Genomic DNA, 17,880 nt, shown 5'->3' with positions numbered 1-17,880 from the left:
TTCATCGTCACACACACTTGTCTTAGTCTTTCAAATAAATTCACTTATGATCTGCCGAAATTTCGGCAGCATCTCCCCTGTAAATACACCATCCCCGACAATCTAACTCGTTCATCAATCAACAATCCGAGAATTAAACTCGGCCAAACTATCAACAACAATACCAATAATCATACCAGCAACATCAACAATCGATTCAAGACACATTCAAACATTAACAACCTTTGTCATACAGTTCAACGGTATTTCATTTATATTTAATTCAATTCACATAACATTCAAAACGACCCAATCAACATACTACTTCACCCGAGACCTTCCAAACTCAACGAGAACAATAACAACCTATTTTCTTCTTTCAAATTCAACCACAACAACCCAACTTACAATCTTCCAACACATGTCTCACTTCCAAATTCATGAATTTTATTTACAACCTACACATTGGCAATATCATTCCTACAAATATAAGTAACCATACTAATGTCACACTAACTTCTTCCATAATCCACAAAAAATCACAACTTCATTTCCAACCATTAAATCCTCATTTTACATCGTAGAATCTACCACAACAACAATCAAACTACTAAATAAAATTAATTCATCACATTCTACCAACATGGCCCTACTCGACCACAACCCATATACACATATTTCACGAATTTCATCCATTTCTACATACTATAACATGCACAAATCACCCCTAACACATGTGAAAGAAGATTGAATACATACCTTCTTCACTTAACTCCTTCATTCGTCTAAGCTTATGAATTGCCCAAATGAATGATTTGCTTGTTCCAACAACTACTCCATGTTAATAAGGGCCTTCCATTTAGTAGAAAATCTAGAAGAAATAATTTTTCCTGATCACTTTCCATGGCCTCAATTTTTTTGAGCCATGGCCGAACACTACTATATCTCTTTCTTTTATTTTCCAGTGTTCTAGAGTCAAAATGATGAGTTGCCCTTATTTTGGTCATCAATTATATATGTATATATATATATATATATATATATGGCTCTACCAACATAAGGTGGACACATGTCCCCTTCTTCCTTTTTCTTGAACTTTCTTAAAAATTAACAAAGAAGACTAATTGTCTTCTTATGTAAGCTTTAGTCCACACATATATATAATTAGTCCCCATTAAATAAAAATGTGGACATATACCTTTATGCTACGCGGCCAACATGGCCCCTTCAAGAACCTTCTTGAATATTTTGTGAAATTCCCATTTTGCCCCTAGCCTTTCACAATATTACCATACTAATAAACAACTTGTTCATTAAAATAATTTTGGTAAATAGTCTTGCCCTTAACTTACCACGACTTCCTTTAAATATTTGAATGTACGAAATATGGGATATAACATCCTCCCCCCCTTTAGAACATTCGTCCTCGAATGTTCAACTGGCCTCATGGGGTGTTATAATACTTCGGGAGGGTCCCTCTTATAGCTGTTCTTTCCTTCACGTCCCTTCCTTATATTTCACCCTATTTACTTTATAATCGAACTTCTTGATCTTTACTTGAGTCCTTACTCCGTGTCATAGGTTTTTCCAATCCACTGCGCCATCCCGTTATTCTTGTCCTTCCCAGATCATCTCTTCTCTGTTACTGTTTCGTCAAAATGTCTTAATAGAAGTCATGTTTTGGTATGTAACCTTTGCATCCGACGATCCAATATGTCCACAAGCTGTTCCTTGCCCTCATTTTATCTACAGTATTGCAGTCCAGTTGCACTTATGGTAACTTATGATCTGAGTTCACTTAACTTCTTAGCTCGCAACATCTTTGAGCTCTTGCCACAACTTTTCTTTACCTCCTTCCCTCACATTTCTCGACACAATTATACTTGTCTTTGATTTCTTTGTATTGGCGCTCGTTTCGTCCATCGTTATTCCTTGTTGGCTCTCCCATGTACATTCCTTACATTTCATTCCCAAATGTTCTCCTCTTCCTTCGCCTAATCCGTTAGTATGCCTTTTCTACTTTCATTCTTAACCCTCCTTGGGTTTCTTTCTACTCGAGCACCTTTTTCCTTTTGCCATTTGAGGCATCGGCTCTGAAGTTCGTGAAATATTCTTTTAAATGCACAAGTCTGTTCTACTCTTAAGTCATCCTTTCAGGAAAGATCCTCCATGTCCGAGGAAACCACATCAATATGGCTACACACTTATCCCTTTACATACCTTTCAAGGGCCTAAATCTCCTAGCATCGTCGCAACGCCTAAGCATTGTTTCTCTTACCTCACATTCCTTGTCGCAGTCACTATTCTCTTAGCCCCACTTATTGAAATTGGTTCTCGAACCTCACACATTCCTCTTTTGTTCCATATTACCACACTTTATCTTCTTCACACTCCTATCTTTGAGGTTTTACCCAAGTAGTCTCGTGCTTTGCCGGTAGTTTCTCTCGGGGGTTTCATTCACCGAGGTTTCTTACCTTTTTCCCTTTTCCGACATTTTGATCTCCTTGCGTTCCATTTATTTACACTCTTTCTTTTCCAAATATCGTTGTATTAGAACTTTCCAATCTTAACCTTTAGTGGAAATAATAGCAGCTTACCTCGTAACACTGGTACCACTTACTTTTGTTGTCACTTGAACTTCGGTACCCTTACTCGATTGATGCCTTCCATTCCGTAATGCCGGTTGCTGGGGTACACATCACATGCCCGCCAATACAATTACATATGAGATATCATACGCATTCATATATATATATATATATAATTACTATCAACTAGCCCACAAAATACTTCCAAACGCTATTCAAGCCTATCCAAATTCCAGAGCTGTAACACACTTTCTGTCTCTTCTCCAGTCTAGCCTGTCTCATCCTATGCGACCTTTTATGGTCTCCAACTATCCAGCACACTCTAGTTCCCCTTAGGTTACTCTAGCTTCTCATTTGCCTCTTATGTTTCAATTTATAGAACTTTTAGTTCACTTCCTAGGGGGTCACCCATCCTAAAATTTCTCTCACCTCAGCACGCTTAACCTCATAATTTCGATGGAATCCAGTGCCTTAATGCTGATATAATCGCGTCCACTTCCTCGCATGACCTTTATTACATGATCTGGAGCAAGTCGAAGTCTTACAGATTCCGAGACATTTTCGTAACACGTCCTTCCCTTTACAATTACTATTTTGCCCTTTTTCAATCCTCAATATTCACCTTTCACTTATATGTATAACCACCTCTCGTCCTAGATTCCTAGATTCCCGATGATAGTAAATATACCTTCATCGCCGTTACTTATGAATGCTTCGGGTATTAGCCCATTTGGATTTCCCACTCACCATCCATACATAATAATTTACAGGAAAACTAATTGTCAACTTTCTCTGAATCCTTCAGTAGACCTTGTTCTTACTAAACCTCGAATGTTATCTATTTTAATCCTCTGGACTGCTAATCGTCTCTCTCGCTGTTATTTTTCACGCCATGCCCAAATACGTAGCTCCTCTGAAATATCACATACCACTTATCGTCTGTTTATAGTATTTCCTTTCCACGCTTCTTCCTATTAGGCGTATCTCACTAAATGACCTGACTTCTGAACTATTCTGGAGGAATCTCCCTTATCATTCTTACTATTCAAAATCTGCACGCAGCAAGTACCAACAATGCCTCACAGGGCATACAGTCATACGACATACTCCAGCCACCCAGAGCTTCCAATTTCAGGTAACAGAACAAAATATCAAGGCTTACTTCTATAACTTCCCATATCATCACTTACCTCCTTCTGTCGTATGTAAGACTTATATAAGAAATCTCATTTTCCTATAACTTGGCTCTATCGCACGATCTAAGACAGAAAGAAGGTCAACAATCCTTAGATACCCTGCAGCCTCCTGTTTATAAATGTGGCCGGCTTCACACCCATAAACAGGACTCTACTGGACACGACTTTGCAGCCAACCTACTCTGATACCACTTTGTCACACCCTGATCTTACTAGGGTGTGATGGGCACCCGACCCCACATTCGGAGCCGAGCGAACCCGCTGACTCTTATTACATACATAATCTCTTTGGACCTTTAAATCGAATAAGAATGAAATACATAGTAAAGCCTTCGGAAACTTTTCTTTCATCGTACTCAAATCAAGTATAGTCTGTAATCATAATGGATCTGTAACATAATACTATAAGACACATCGGCTGATGGAGCCGCTTACAAACTGACATTCTATGCCCACGACTCTGTCTGCAAAGTCTGTAACATTAATCAGAAATCATAACACATGTACTCTGACTCGGCAACACTCCGAAAGGATGTGGAGTTCGCCAATCCAGCTGAAGCATCTTCTAGCAATGTCCTTTACTCATCTGTATACACCTGCGCGACATGAAACGCAGCCCCCGAAGAAAGGGGGGTCAGTACGAGCAATGTACTGAGTATGTAAGGCATTAATAGTAACATAGTGAGGGTTGTAAATATGAATAATAACCGAATGAAAATATAGAGCATATCATAAGATAAAAGAGTAACCTGTACATGTGAGTACCTCTTAGGGCGGATGCCATGCATGCTTAGCTTTCTTTGAAAAATATTTCTTGTTCATATATATAGAAAATAGAACATATCATGTTGCCGAGGCGTCGGCAGCCGATCCATTTAACCACATATGTCCCGCGTCCGGGCATCCCGCGTCCGGGATGATGTCATGTCATATACAGATACATGTATCGTGTGCATATCCCAGCGTCTATAGCGCTCTGGCCCTTTTTCCCATCTTCCTCATATACATATGCATATATCATATACATATATCATGTAAGCAGCATGCAGGAGAGCCCAAAGAATATTATGTCTCTATCGGAGTGACGTAAGGTCGGTAACCTCCGACTATATTACGGAAGACTTGATAGACAAGTATACTTACCGACACCTGAAGGCTCAGAAACAAGTTTCGGGTCAATCCGAGTTAGTATAAGAAAGTTATGAGCGTTTGAAGTACAGAACCTTCTACGAACGTTTCAGAAGCCATTTTTGGAAAATCATTCTCATCATAGTCATCATAGAAATATTCTCATCCTTGGTATCATCATTGTCATTGTAAAACATATCCATCGTTATTGTCATAAGAGCTTATAAAATCATAAACCTCTGTTTTGGTAGCATACGGACACTTTGGAAAAACGTTTATGAGTTATCGGGAAGAGAATCATGCCTTGGAATCATAAACATCTAACTTTTAAAAACAAGGAAAATATGGAAGCAATTATGAAATCATAGCATCGGAATCATGCCTTGAAAGAAAAGGACGAGCCTTAACATACCTGCTCCACGTCCTATTAGCTACGCTTAATTGTCCAAGCTCGTTATCGCTAGTCTACATTCAAGAAGATTTACATAATCATTAGATTCATCGTCACACACACTTGTCTTAGTCTTTCAAATAAATTCACTTATGATCTGCCGAAATTTCGGCAGCATCTCCCCTGTAAATACACCATCCCCGAGAATCTAACTCGTTCATCAATCAACAATCCGAGAATTAAACTTGGCCGAACTATCAACAACAATACCAACAATCATACCAACAACATCAACAATCGATTCAAGACGCATTCTAACATTAACAACCTTTGTCATACAATTCAACGGTATTTCATTTATATTTAATTCAATTCACATAACATTCAAAACGACCCAATCAACATACTACTTCACCCGAGACCTTCCAAACTCAACGAGAACAATAACAACCTATTTCCTTCTTTCAAATTCAACCACAACAACCCAACTTACAATCTTCCAACACATGTCTCACTTCCAAATTCATGAATTATATTTACAACCTACACATTAGCAATATCATTCCTACAAATATAAGAAACCATACTAATGTCACACTAACTTCTTCCATAATCCACAAACAATCACAACTTCATTTCCAACCATTAAATCCTCATTTTACATCATAGAATCTGCCACGACAACAATCAAACTACTAAATAAAATCAATTCATCACATTCTACCAACTTGGCCCTACTCGGCCACAACCCATATACACATATTTCATGAATTTCATCCATTTCTACATACTATAACATGCACAAATCACCCCTAACACATGTGAAAGAAGATTGAATACATACCTTCTGCACTTAACTCCTTCATTCGGCTAGGCTTATGAATTGCCCAATGAATGCTTTGCTTGTTCCAACAATTACTCCATGTTAATAAGGGCCTTCCATTTAGTAGAAAAGCGAGAAGAAATAATTTTTCTTGATCACTTTCCATGGCCTCAATTTTTTTGAGCCATGGCCGAACACTACTATATCTCTTTCTTCTTCTTCTCTTTTTTTTTCCAGTGTTCTAGAGTCAAAATGATGAGTTGCCCTTATTTTGGTCATCAATTATATATATATATATGGCTCTACCAACCCAAGGTGGACACATGTCCCCTTCTTCCTTTTTCTTGAACTTTCTTAAAAATAAACAAAGAAGACTAATTGTCTTCTTATGTAAGCTTTAGTCCACACATATATATAATTAGTCCCCATTAAATAAAAATGTGGACATATACCTATATGCCACACGGCCAACATGGCCTCTTCAAGAACTTTCTTGAATATTTTATGAAATTTCCATTTTGCCCCTAGCCTTTCACAGTATTACCATACTAATAAACAACTTGTTCATTAAAATAATTTTGGAAAATAGTCTTGCCCTTAACTTACCACGACTTCCTTTAAATATCTGAATGTACGAAATACGGGATATAACAGAAGCCATTGCCCGCCCATCTTAAATATGCATTCTTAGGTGAGGGGGATACCTTACCAGTGATATTGGCAGCAAAATTGACCACTGAAGAGGTTAATGTTTGCCTCAAAGTATTGAAGTCCCACAAAAGAGCATTAGGGTGGAAAATATCTGATATTCAGGGAATTAGCCCCGCACTGTGCATGCAAAAGATTCTTATGAAGGATGACCATAAGCCCAGAGCATAGCATCAACGAAGACTAAACCCTGTGATGAAGGAGGTTGTCAAGAAAAAGGTAATCAAGTGGTTAGATTCAGGCATTATTTTTCCCATTACAGACAGTAAGTGGGTGAGCCCGGTGCAATACGTCCCGAAGAAAGGAGGGATGACAGTTGTGACAAATGATAAAAACGAGCTCATCCCTACTAGAACAATCACTGGGTGGAGAATCTGCATGGATTACCGCAAGCTGAACGAGGCAACCAGAAAGGATCACTATCCTATTCCCTTCATAGATCAAATGCTTGACAGGTTAGCCGGGCAGGAGTTTTATTGCTTTCTGGATGGTTATTCTGGATATAATCAGATAGCTATTGCTCTGGAGGATCAGGAGAAGACCACGTTTACATGCCCGTATGGCACATATGCTTTCAACCGCATGCCATTTGGGTTGTGCAATGCACCCGTGACTTTCCAAAGGTGCATGATGGCTATTTTCTCAGAGATGGTTGAGGACTTCGTCGAAGTGTTCATGTATGATTTTTCGGTATTCGGGAACTCTTTTGAGGTTTTCTTGCAAAATCTAGACCGAGTGCTGGCAAGATGTGAAGAAACTAACCTGGTCTTGAATTGGGAAAAATATGACTTTATGGTCTGAGAAGGAGTAGTCCTTGGGCACAAGGTTTCAAAGAGAGGGCTGGAGGTTGATCGTGCAAAAGTGGAGGTCATTGAGAAGCTGCCACCTCCCATATCAGTCAAGGGTGTGCGCAGTTTCCTCGGGCATGCAGGATTCTACAGGCACTTCATAAAGGATTTTTCAAAGATCTCAAGTCCGATGTGCAAATTACTTGAGAAGGATGTGAAATTCCTATTTGATGATGCATGTATTAAGTCCTTTAAAGGTCTAAATAAGAGATTGGTAATTACACCAATAATCATTGCACCTGACTGGAACTTGCCATTCAAGTTAATGTGTGATGCAAGTGACAATGCTGTGGGGGCTATGTTGGGCCAGCGATGAGAGAAAGTTTTTCATTCTATCTACTATGCCAGCAAGATGTTAGATACGGCTCAATCGAATTACACTGTGACAGAGAAGGAGCTACTAGTTGTGGTTTATGCATTTGATAAGTTTCGGTCCTATCTTGTGGGAACACATGTTATTGTTTACACAGACCATGCAACTATTCGCTACTTGTTCAGCAAGAAGGATGCTAAACCCAGGCTGATTTGGTGGATTCTTCTGTTGCAAGAATTTGATATTGAGATTAAGATCGGAAGGGAGTGGAGAACCAAGTTGCAGACCAACTGTCCAGATTAGACAACCATACCCATTTTGTGGAGGATGTGCAAATTCGAGAGTGTTTCCCTGACGAGCAGCTATTTGCAATTCCTGTTCCTGAAGTGCCATGGTACGCTGATGTTGTGAATTTGATCGTAAGTGGGGTGTACCCACCTGAAGCCACTTCACAGCAGAGAAAGAAGCTATATCATGACTCACAGTTTTACATATGGGATGAGCCGTACTTGTTTAAGCAAGGAACCGATCAGCTAATGTGGAGATGCATTCCACAGTGAGGTGGGTCAAGTGTTGGAGAGTTCTCATTCTCCCCCATATGGGGGACACTTTCAAGGTGATCGTACTGCGGCTAAGGTATTATAGTCTGGCTTCTATTGGCACACCCTCTTCAAAGATGCCCATGCATTTGCTAGAAGTTGTGATCGATGTCAACGAACGGGAAACATCTCTAAGAGGCACGAGATGCCTCTGACGAACATATTAGAGGTAGAGATATTTGACGTTTGGGGCATCGACTTTATGGGGCCATTCCCACCATCCTTCGGTAGCAGGTACATTCTGCTTGCCGTCGATTATGTTTCAAAATGGGTAGAGGCAGTCCCTCTTCCAACCAATGATGCGAAGGTGCTGGTGAATTTTGTGCGAAAGAATATATTCGCAAGGTTTGGAACTCCACGGGCTATGATCAGCGATGGGGGAGCCCACATCTGCAACAGCTTGCTGAAGAACCTTCTGGCGAAATATTGGGTTAAGCACAAGGTGTCTACAGGTTACCACCCACAGATATGCGGACAGGTAGAAGTCTCAAATAGAGAGGTAAAGCAAATTTTAAAGAAAACTGCAAATGCTCAGAGGAAGGATTGGGCAATGAAGTTGGATGACGCTTTATGGGTGTGTCGCACTGCATATAAAACCCCCATCGGAGCTTCTCCTTACAGGTTAGTCTATGGGAAGGCGTGTCATCTGCCGGTTGAACTAGAGCATAAAGCATATTGGGCAATTAAAAATCTCAATCTTGATATGAGCTTGGCTGGAGAAAAGAGGTTGTTGCAGCTACACAAGCTTGATGAATTCAGACTGGGGGCATATAAGAATGCAAAGCTGTACAAGGAGAAAACTAAGCGATGGCATGACAAGCATATACAGCATCGTGAATTCGCCCCAGGGCAGCAGGTACTACTCTTCAAATTTAGGCTGCGGTTGTTTCCGGGAAAGCTTAAGTCCCGATGGTCTGGCCTATTTGTGGTATCGCAAATCACACACCATGGGGCCATCGAAATACAAACAATGGATGGGGTGCGCAAGTTCTTGGTTAATGGGCAGCGCCTCAAGCGATATTGGGGCGGAAATTTTGACAAGGAAAAGGAGCAAGTGCTCCTCGATGATGAGTAAACAAGGAAATACGTCGTGCCGCGACGTTAACTCAAGCGCTTCTCGGGAGGCAACCCGAGTTTGTAATGTAACAATTTTAAAAAAAAAATAGTGTCTTGCCACGACCTTAACTAAGGCGCTGGTTGGGAGGCAGCCCAATTTTGTAGCATATATGTCATGTGTGTGTTCATGTTGCATGTCCATCTAACGAGCAGGAGAAAGAAACGTGCAACGCAGTTAACGAAAAAGCTCCAGGTTTGTACGTGCTATTCACATGCGTCGCATGGAAATCGCACAAGGGGTAAGCAGGTCAAATTTTTGGCTAAGTACAAAGTTCATAAAGGGATGTATTGTGCGATTACTATGCGCCGCACGTCCATCACAAAATAAGCACTCAGAGCCAAATATTTGGCTAAGTATAAAGTTTAGAAAGGGGTGTATTGTGCGATGACGATGCGTCGCACGTCCATCACATGATAAGCACTCACAGCCAAAAAATTGGCTAAGTATAAAGTTCAGAAAAGGGGGTTCTGTGCGCTGAACATGCGACGCATGGGAAGCGCATGAAGGGTGATCAGAGCAAAAAATTTCTAAGTATAGACTTCAGAAAGGGGGACTGTGTGCGATTACCATGCGACGCATGGCTAACGCACAGGTCAGCCCAGTTTGAATTCTTTTAAAAAGAATAAGACACGGCCACCCCCAATTAACCTTCACTTCTCACAAAACAAATCCCCCTCTCTAAAAACCTGCCCCCACCCGGACCCACACCCAAAATGCCTTTCTCCCAATACCTTCCAACTCCAAGGGAAGTGGTGTCAATCATCTCCTCCACAACACAAGGTAAGAATTCGTGCGTTTTCTTCTTCTCCACAGATCCCATTCCTTCTTTCCCCTGTTTAAGAAATTAGGGTTCATGGGTTAGGGCGAATTCGTATGGGTGATTTGGTATTGTGTTGTTTGAAAAGCTTGTGGGACGCTAGAACAATGATTCCCAAACATGAGGGACGGTTTCACAACCCTCCACTGTTGCAAAACTTTAAAGGATAGTTCTATGCCCACAAGTTGCTTGATAAAATTCCTCAATGAATTGTCATGTGATTTTTGTGAAGTCTGGAGTAGCAAATAAACATGAAACAGCGTAGGGTACCGCCATGAACACTCATAGGGCATTCAACATGCTTTTTCATTGTTTTTTAGGATAGTCTTTAATTCACTAAGTTTGTCGTCTTAGACTGAAAAAAAAAATAGTTAACTTCTTCGTTCTGAGTTTTGTGTATCATAGTCGGAAGTAAGTGTGGGGTTGTTTCACCACCCCACTGGAGAGTCATTAACGACCATGAGTATTCATTGCCCAAACACACGGCTTGCAATAAGTGTGGGGTCGTTTCACGCCCCCACTTGGTTTAAAATTTGCTAACGAAGTTAGATGTTTGTGTTTTGAATCTCAACAGGTACGATGGTGAACAAAGGAAAGGGTAAAGTGGACGACTCAGGCCCGTCCCAAGGTTCCAAAAGAAGTAGAGGTGGCAAGCACAACGCCACAAAGAAAGGGGCAACGACTCATAGTGGAAAGCAGCCAGTGGTCCCTATCCCTCGGGCCTCTTCCCAGAGGCCTCGACCTACTTTTTATGGGACTGGGTTGGCAGAAGAGTGGTACAAAGAGTTCCCCTTGGCCGATGGATATGTGCACGAACGACCTGTCAACAAGGTGGCATTAAAGAAGAATTTCAGAGGAATTTATAATCAAATAGTCGGAATGGGCTGGAGGGTGGTATTTTATAACCCAGGGCCGGTAAACATTGACCTAGTTCTGGAGCTGTATTCCAACATCATTCTGGCAAGATCAGAGGGTGGCGAGCCTCATCATTCCGTGCAATTTCGGGGTGAATGGGTGTCGTTGACAGCCTCCACTTTGTGTGCACACTTGGGGGTTCCAGACCATCCTGTAGGCCCGTTGCTCAAGTTCATAAAAAGGCCTGACTATAAGGCCATTCGGGAAACCTTTTGTGGGCCTGACTCCATGGCGAATTAGGCAAGATACCGAGATGATCCGAGGAAGCATAAGACGATGCTAATGGGCGATTTTCTGAAGGAGGCACGAGTGTGGCTGCGGCTCCTAAATTACCGCATTATGCCTCTTGACCACTTCACCACTGTGCTGAAAGAGAGAGTGGCAATAGTGTACTTCTTCCTGACTAGGCAACCAGTCAACATTGGATACTGGATGCTTCAGGATATGATCCGCATCGGAGAGGGAATATCCCTCAAGCTTAGCTTTGGAAATACACTCACAGCATATCCGAGGAAGTTGGTCGCGCACTTGGAGAGCAGGCATGACAGGGTCCTTGAGTGCCCAGATAACCCGATCGATATCTCTAATGTCAAAGGCCCCGAGCAGAGCAAGTTTAACCTGACTCCAGCACAAGAAAGATCGGCTCAATCTACCGTGCTAACACAACTATACAAGATGGCGTTACTCGCTAGTGAGAAGTTTGAGCTAGATATCTCAAGCGTGTTTGCGGAGTGTCCTCATACCACTTACTCAAGAGTGCTCATTGGAGAGGAGGACAGACTGTCCGCTAATAAGGATTTGTGTTCTGCGGATCTCATAGCCGCTGACATGGAGGAGGGTAGTGAAGAAGAATCCGAGGCACAAGATGCTGATGATGATGAAGAAGAAGATTCCGAGCCGTCTGGTGGCGAGGCTGAGGATGATGAGGATGACGACTAGGCCCTAGTGGGCCTCAGGGAGTATTTCTTGCCTTACATTGTTTTTCCATCTATATGCTTCGAGGGCAAAGCATGATTTATGTGTGGGGTGGGAAATACGTCCCTTGTAAAAACATTTTGAGGTTAAGGATGGTGATCAAGTTGCCATAGGTTTTCTTTTTGTTAGTGTTTGAGTCTTTAAAAAAAAAAGATTTTCAATTTTTTGGTAGCTTCTTGAGTCCTTCGTAGTGGCACACACCATCCACCCCTTTGGCTTTTCTTATGACCTCGGTTCTTTCCTGAGGGGGAACTTTTGAACCGGGTTAGATTTTTTAGATTTTGTAGCAAAGTCATTGGAGTCAAGCCTGTCAGACCACTCGAATGTTAGGTGTTCAAGTTAGGTGGAATGTGGAAACCATGAGTTTTTCTGGAAGATCTTTAAAAAGCATGCTTAAATAATTAGGCGACCTACCTCGAAATATTGCTGTAGTAGACTGCATTGACTCATTATGACCCACTTGGCATGATTTGTGATAGTTGCTTGATGGGATGGTTGTATGAATCTGGTTTGTGTTGATTATGCGCTATGTGTGATGTGAGGAAACTCTGGTATGATCCACGCTTGATAATGATGACTAGAACTTGCCCGATGTGTTGGTGAAGCGAAATTGAGTGAGAAGTTGAGGAAGTGATCTAGGCATTTCTTTGTTAGCCAAAGTTTTAAGACGTCGCTTGCCTACCCTTTGTGTATGTATATCCCTAGTAAACCCCGTTGAGCCTTTAGCTTTTCTTTCTACAACAGCCAAGTAGCCTACCCCCGTTGTTCTTATTGACCTAGTTGGATCCCTGTTTTACTCCTTAGGCACTTTTAATGGTTATTGATTGAATTGGAGTTAGGAGGTGAAGTTAAGGAAAGGTGATGGTTAGTGGGAAGTAAAAAAAAAAAAAACTGCTGCAACATAGGAACTATTTAGTTTGTCATCTGCGTTGTTAATATCGTTTCCCACTAGGCTGTCAAAAGAAAGAGGATGCTTAAACTTAATGACAATAAATGGGTGTGGATAAGATAGAATGGGTAGCATGTAGATGAATGCTTTGGTTGATGAAGGATGGTGCAAAAATTGAACTATGATTGTAAGGTATTAAAAGTGCTTAGGGAGGTTAGTCCCTATCTTCCAAAATATATCCTACCCGTCCCTAAAGCCTATGGTTCGTCATGTTTTTAGCATTGGATATTCTTTGTGAGAGTGAGCGATATTGTTGCATCTTATGTCCATTGAAATAAGTCGTTTACCTTGTGTGAGCCATGGACAACTCTCTTTTGGGTGAGGGCACATAATTAATAGGAGATGGATGAAGTACTCCCGTTCGGTCAAGTAGGTTCGTTGTGTTTTGAGTGGTGTCTGGAGTCATATGCATGTTTTGAATGTATCGTTTCTAGAGAGGTTTGGTTGCTGAAATTTTGAAGCATAAGAAAATGGTGGTTTTGAAACAATGGCATGACTTTCAAGAATTGGCCAAATGTGTGTGTTAATGCAATTTCGAAACGTGCATATCCACCAGATCTTGATGTAGACTTGTTTGAGTGGCATGGCTAAGTATAGTACTAGGGAATGTAGGACAAGTGGTTGCTCGAGGGCGAGCAAAGTCTAAGTGGGGGGTGTTGATATTTGGCACAAATATCTAGATTTAGTGTCATTTACACTTTACTTCTTAGCGCTTTCATCGCAGTTTTGAATGCGAATTGTTGTATATGAGCTTGTGTTGGTATGTTTATATGAATAGGTACAACAAGGAACAACGAAGGGTATTCCGGGCAGAAATAAGTGATTCCGAGGCTGTGTACGTCGATGGAACGCTGCGAAGGAAGTTCCAGAATTTGAAGGCAAAAAAATCCGACCACTGAAGGGTCTCATGTGTTGGCCATGCGCCGCACAAGCAGCCCACAAAAACACCATTCCTGAATCTCAGACAGACCATGCGTTGGTCATGCGCCGCACAAGAAGCACAAAAAAGGAAGTCATGCACTGGCCATGCGACGCACAGCCAGCGCACAAGTGGCGTCAGTTATCCTATTCAGATCGGGATTGGGCCAACTTATCCCATATTTACCCTAGCATATAAATAGCCGTTTTTAACATTAGAAGGGCGGCTGGGACGACTTTTTGAGAATTGTGAAACTCTTTCTAGGTTTTATTCCTCGTCTCTTGTTTTTCTTTACATCAAAACCCTAAGTGATGATGAATTCTTCTTTGGCTTATCGAATCATGTGTAACTAAACACCTAAATTATGGGGTTGTTGCGTAGCCATGAATATTGATGTTTGACAAGTATTTCAATCTTAGTATCTTGTTCGTATGCAATTTCTTCATTGCTTATGTGTTTAATCTCTTGATTTTCTGCGCAACAGTTGAGTTCTGTCTACTCATTGATATACGTGCTTGGGAAAGACGTTGTTCGTTTGGAGAAGAAGTAATGAGATTGTGATATGAATATCCCTAGAGTTGGGCTAGGATTTGTCACTAGGATAGGAATATACTTAGTTACCACAATCAATTATATACCGTGCTCTTACTGCATTCTTGATAGGTCAATACCATAGGAATATAGGAGGCGATTTATCTTGAATCGGCTAGTAGTGGTTCGGAAGAATACTACAAGATTAATAATCCGGTTGATTAGCTATTGTGAACAAAGTTGCTAAGTTGAGATACTTGATTGACTCAATAGGATTGGTGAACCAACCACGACCCTGGAATACTTCCAAAATCTTGATAAAAGCCATTCTTAATCACGTTCTAAGTACAAGTCCTATTTTACATTAGTAGTTAATTACATTACAGTATTTAGTTATAAAAGAACCAACACTTTTATTCTTCACTTGCATAGATAGTAAGCAACAGTTTATTCTCGTGAAATATTGGTCATAAGTCTCTGTGGGTTCGACATCCGATTTTACATAATCACTTTATTACTTGTACGACCACGTACACTTGCGTGTACATTTGGACGCAACAAATATCATATATCATATACATATATACCGTACCCGGCCCTCTAGTGAGGGACTCGATGAATAAAGTCATTATATGCCCTCCTGGCCGCCATAACATGTCATTATATCATCATATCATCATCTCATCATCATGTCATCATATCATCATATATATATACCGTACTCGGCCCTCTAGTGAGGGACTCGGTGAACAATGCAGTGAAACTGTGCACGATAGCATACCCGGCCCGGGACTCGGTGAAAGATATATTGAGGCATGCACGAGCAGAGTAGTGAGAAACCATATGCAATTTTAAACATTATCAAGACTCAATGGAATACTCAAAACGAACTATTATTTGCAAATTCAAATAATAATCCTATCAAGTACCTTCGGATGTCCCTGTGGATTTTATCAAAATGGAACTTTGAAATCATATGTACATATCAAAATAATAATAAATAAAATTCTGAGAATCAAGAACATTAGCCATCCTAGTGGCTCTAAGAATAGGAACTTCTTTGGAACCATATACATTTCGTCTATTCGTTTTGTAAGGATCATGCCAAAAAAGAAAGAAGTGTTAACTTTACATACCTTTGGCGTTTATTCGTAACACAACACGTATACGCTGCCCAAAGTTTAAACCTATATTAAGACGTCAAGAATTATGGTTAAGCTACGGGGAGATTCAAAACGTTTCCCAACGTTAGCAACTCCTGTCTAGACAATTTAGACGACGGTTTCCTTACATCCCAAACTAATTACATACTAGTCAAGCTAACACCAATAATTATACGTTTAAGTGCTATATCGAGGCTATTCAAGACAACATTCCAAACAGTCCACGCAATATTCCAAACAGCCAACGTTCACAATATTCAATAACGATTCACATACGACTACTACGTCTTCAAGTTATTCCAAATAGTTCGTAACCTTAACGTTTTCATGTAACCAACTTTATAACAGCCCAACCAACATAAAACACAATGCATAAACTTAATTATCATCAATCTTCCAAGCTCAATAAGAACAACAATGACACATCCAAAACAGCCCCTAACTTTCACACAAAAGATGCTCGGAATTCTTGCAAACGCTTACGAACATACTAAGCAAAACACATACGATTCTTACACATTATTTCATATCTTATTTTTATATAATTTCAGTGAGATACGACCAGCAGCCACACGACAACTACATCATCAATTCATACGCAAATAAGCTACATTATTATCACTACAATCCTTACAACAACCCACAACAATTTTAGCTTCAACTCTAACCATTAAATACCTTCATTTCCATCATAAAATTCATGACAACAACAATCAAAATACCAAGTAAAATTAGTTCACCACCTTCTACACAAAACAGTCCCTACACGGCTTCAACCATGCTTCAACATCAATACACATAATTTCATGGATTCAATTTATATTCATATCAACACAACTTCACCTTTAACTTTCTAATTCTTTTCATCCTTTTAATATGTAATTTATGATAGCAACAACCATAATTACTAAATAAAATCAGTCCACCCATTTCAACTAAAACAGTCCCTGCGGCCACATTAGCATTCCAACACCAACATTCATAATTTTATACATGCAATTCATGTTCACCAAGTTACAACCATACTTCAACATCAACACATATAATTCCATGGCTATTTTCATGCTCCAACATCAACACACCTAATTGCATGGATTCAATTTACATTTGCACATTTACAACACGTCCAAATCCTTACTAAAAACGTGTAAAAAAATGATCAATTCTTACCTTAACAATCTAACTTCTCAACTTGGCTAGAATTTGATGACTTGAACTAATACTTGTTCTTGTTGCTCCAATGGCTACTCCACGTTGCTATGCACCTTGCTAAGGGTTGAAACACCTTGGAAAATATTTTTTTTGAATCAAAATGGAGAGCTCAAATCTGGCCGTGAGCTTATAAGAGGTTGCATGGCATGTTTATGGTTTCTCCTTCACTTGAAACATAATGGTGAATGTGTCGAACACTTTAGGGGTTTAATGGTAAGAAAAAAATAGAAGGGATGGCCGTGCTTGGTGGTGGAACTGCCATGGCTGGCCGTGGCTCTCTTTCCTCTTCACTTGGTGAAGATGAGAGCCTCTCTCTCTAAGTTCACTTTGTGGGGTTGGGAAATGAGTTGTGGCTGCAACTTGGTCAACAAAGTGGACCATTTTGCTGCCCAAGAGGGTCTTACACGTTCCCCAAACTAAAGCATGGGCCAAAATCTGATTTGGTCATGTAGCAGTGGGGCCCACATGGCCACTAGTGTATAATTAGTGAATATTTAAGTCTTAATCCCCACTTAATAATCCAATCATTGTTAATTAATCCCTAATCTCCATTAATATGTTTACACTAAGTAAAATTTATAAATAAATTTATGTTCTAATAAAATTTTTTGAAAAATTAAGGATTTCTATTCCGTGTCCGGGAAGGGTTCCGTCTTTAACTCACGCCAATTCCTTCGCGAATAACTCGACGTATAAAAATATGGGGTCT

This window comes from Lycium barbarum, chromosome 8 (assembly GCF_019175385.1).
Source record: "Lycium barbarum isolate Lr01 chromosome 8, ASM1917538v2, whole genome shotgun sequence".
NCBI lineage: Eukaryota > Viridiplantae > Streptophyta > Magnoliopsida > Solanales > Solanaceae > Lycium > Lycium barbarum.
This window is presented reverse-complemented; position numbering follows the sequence as displayed.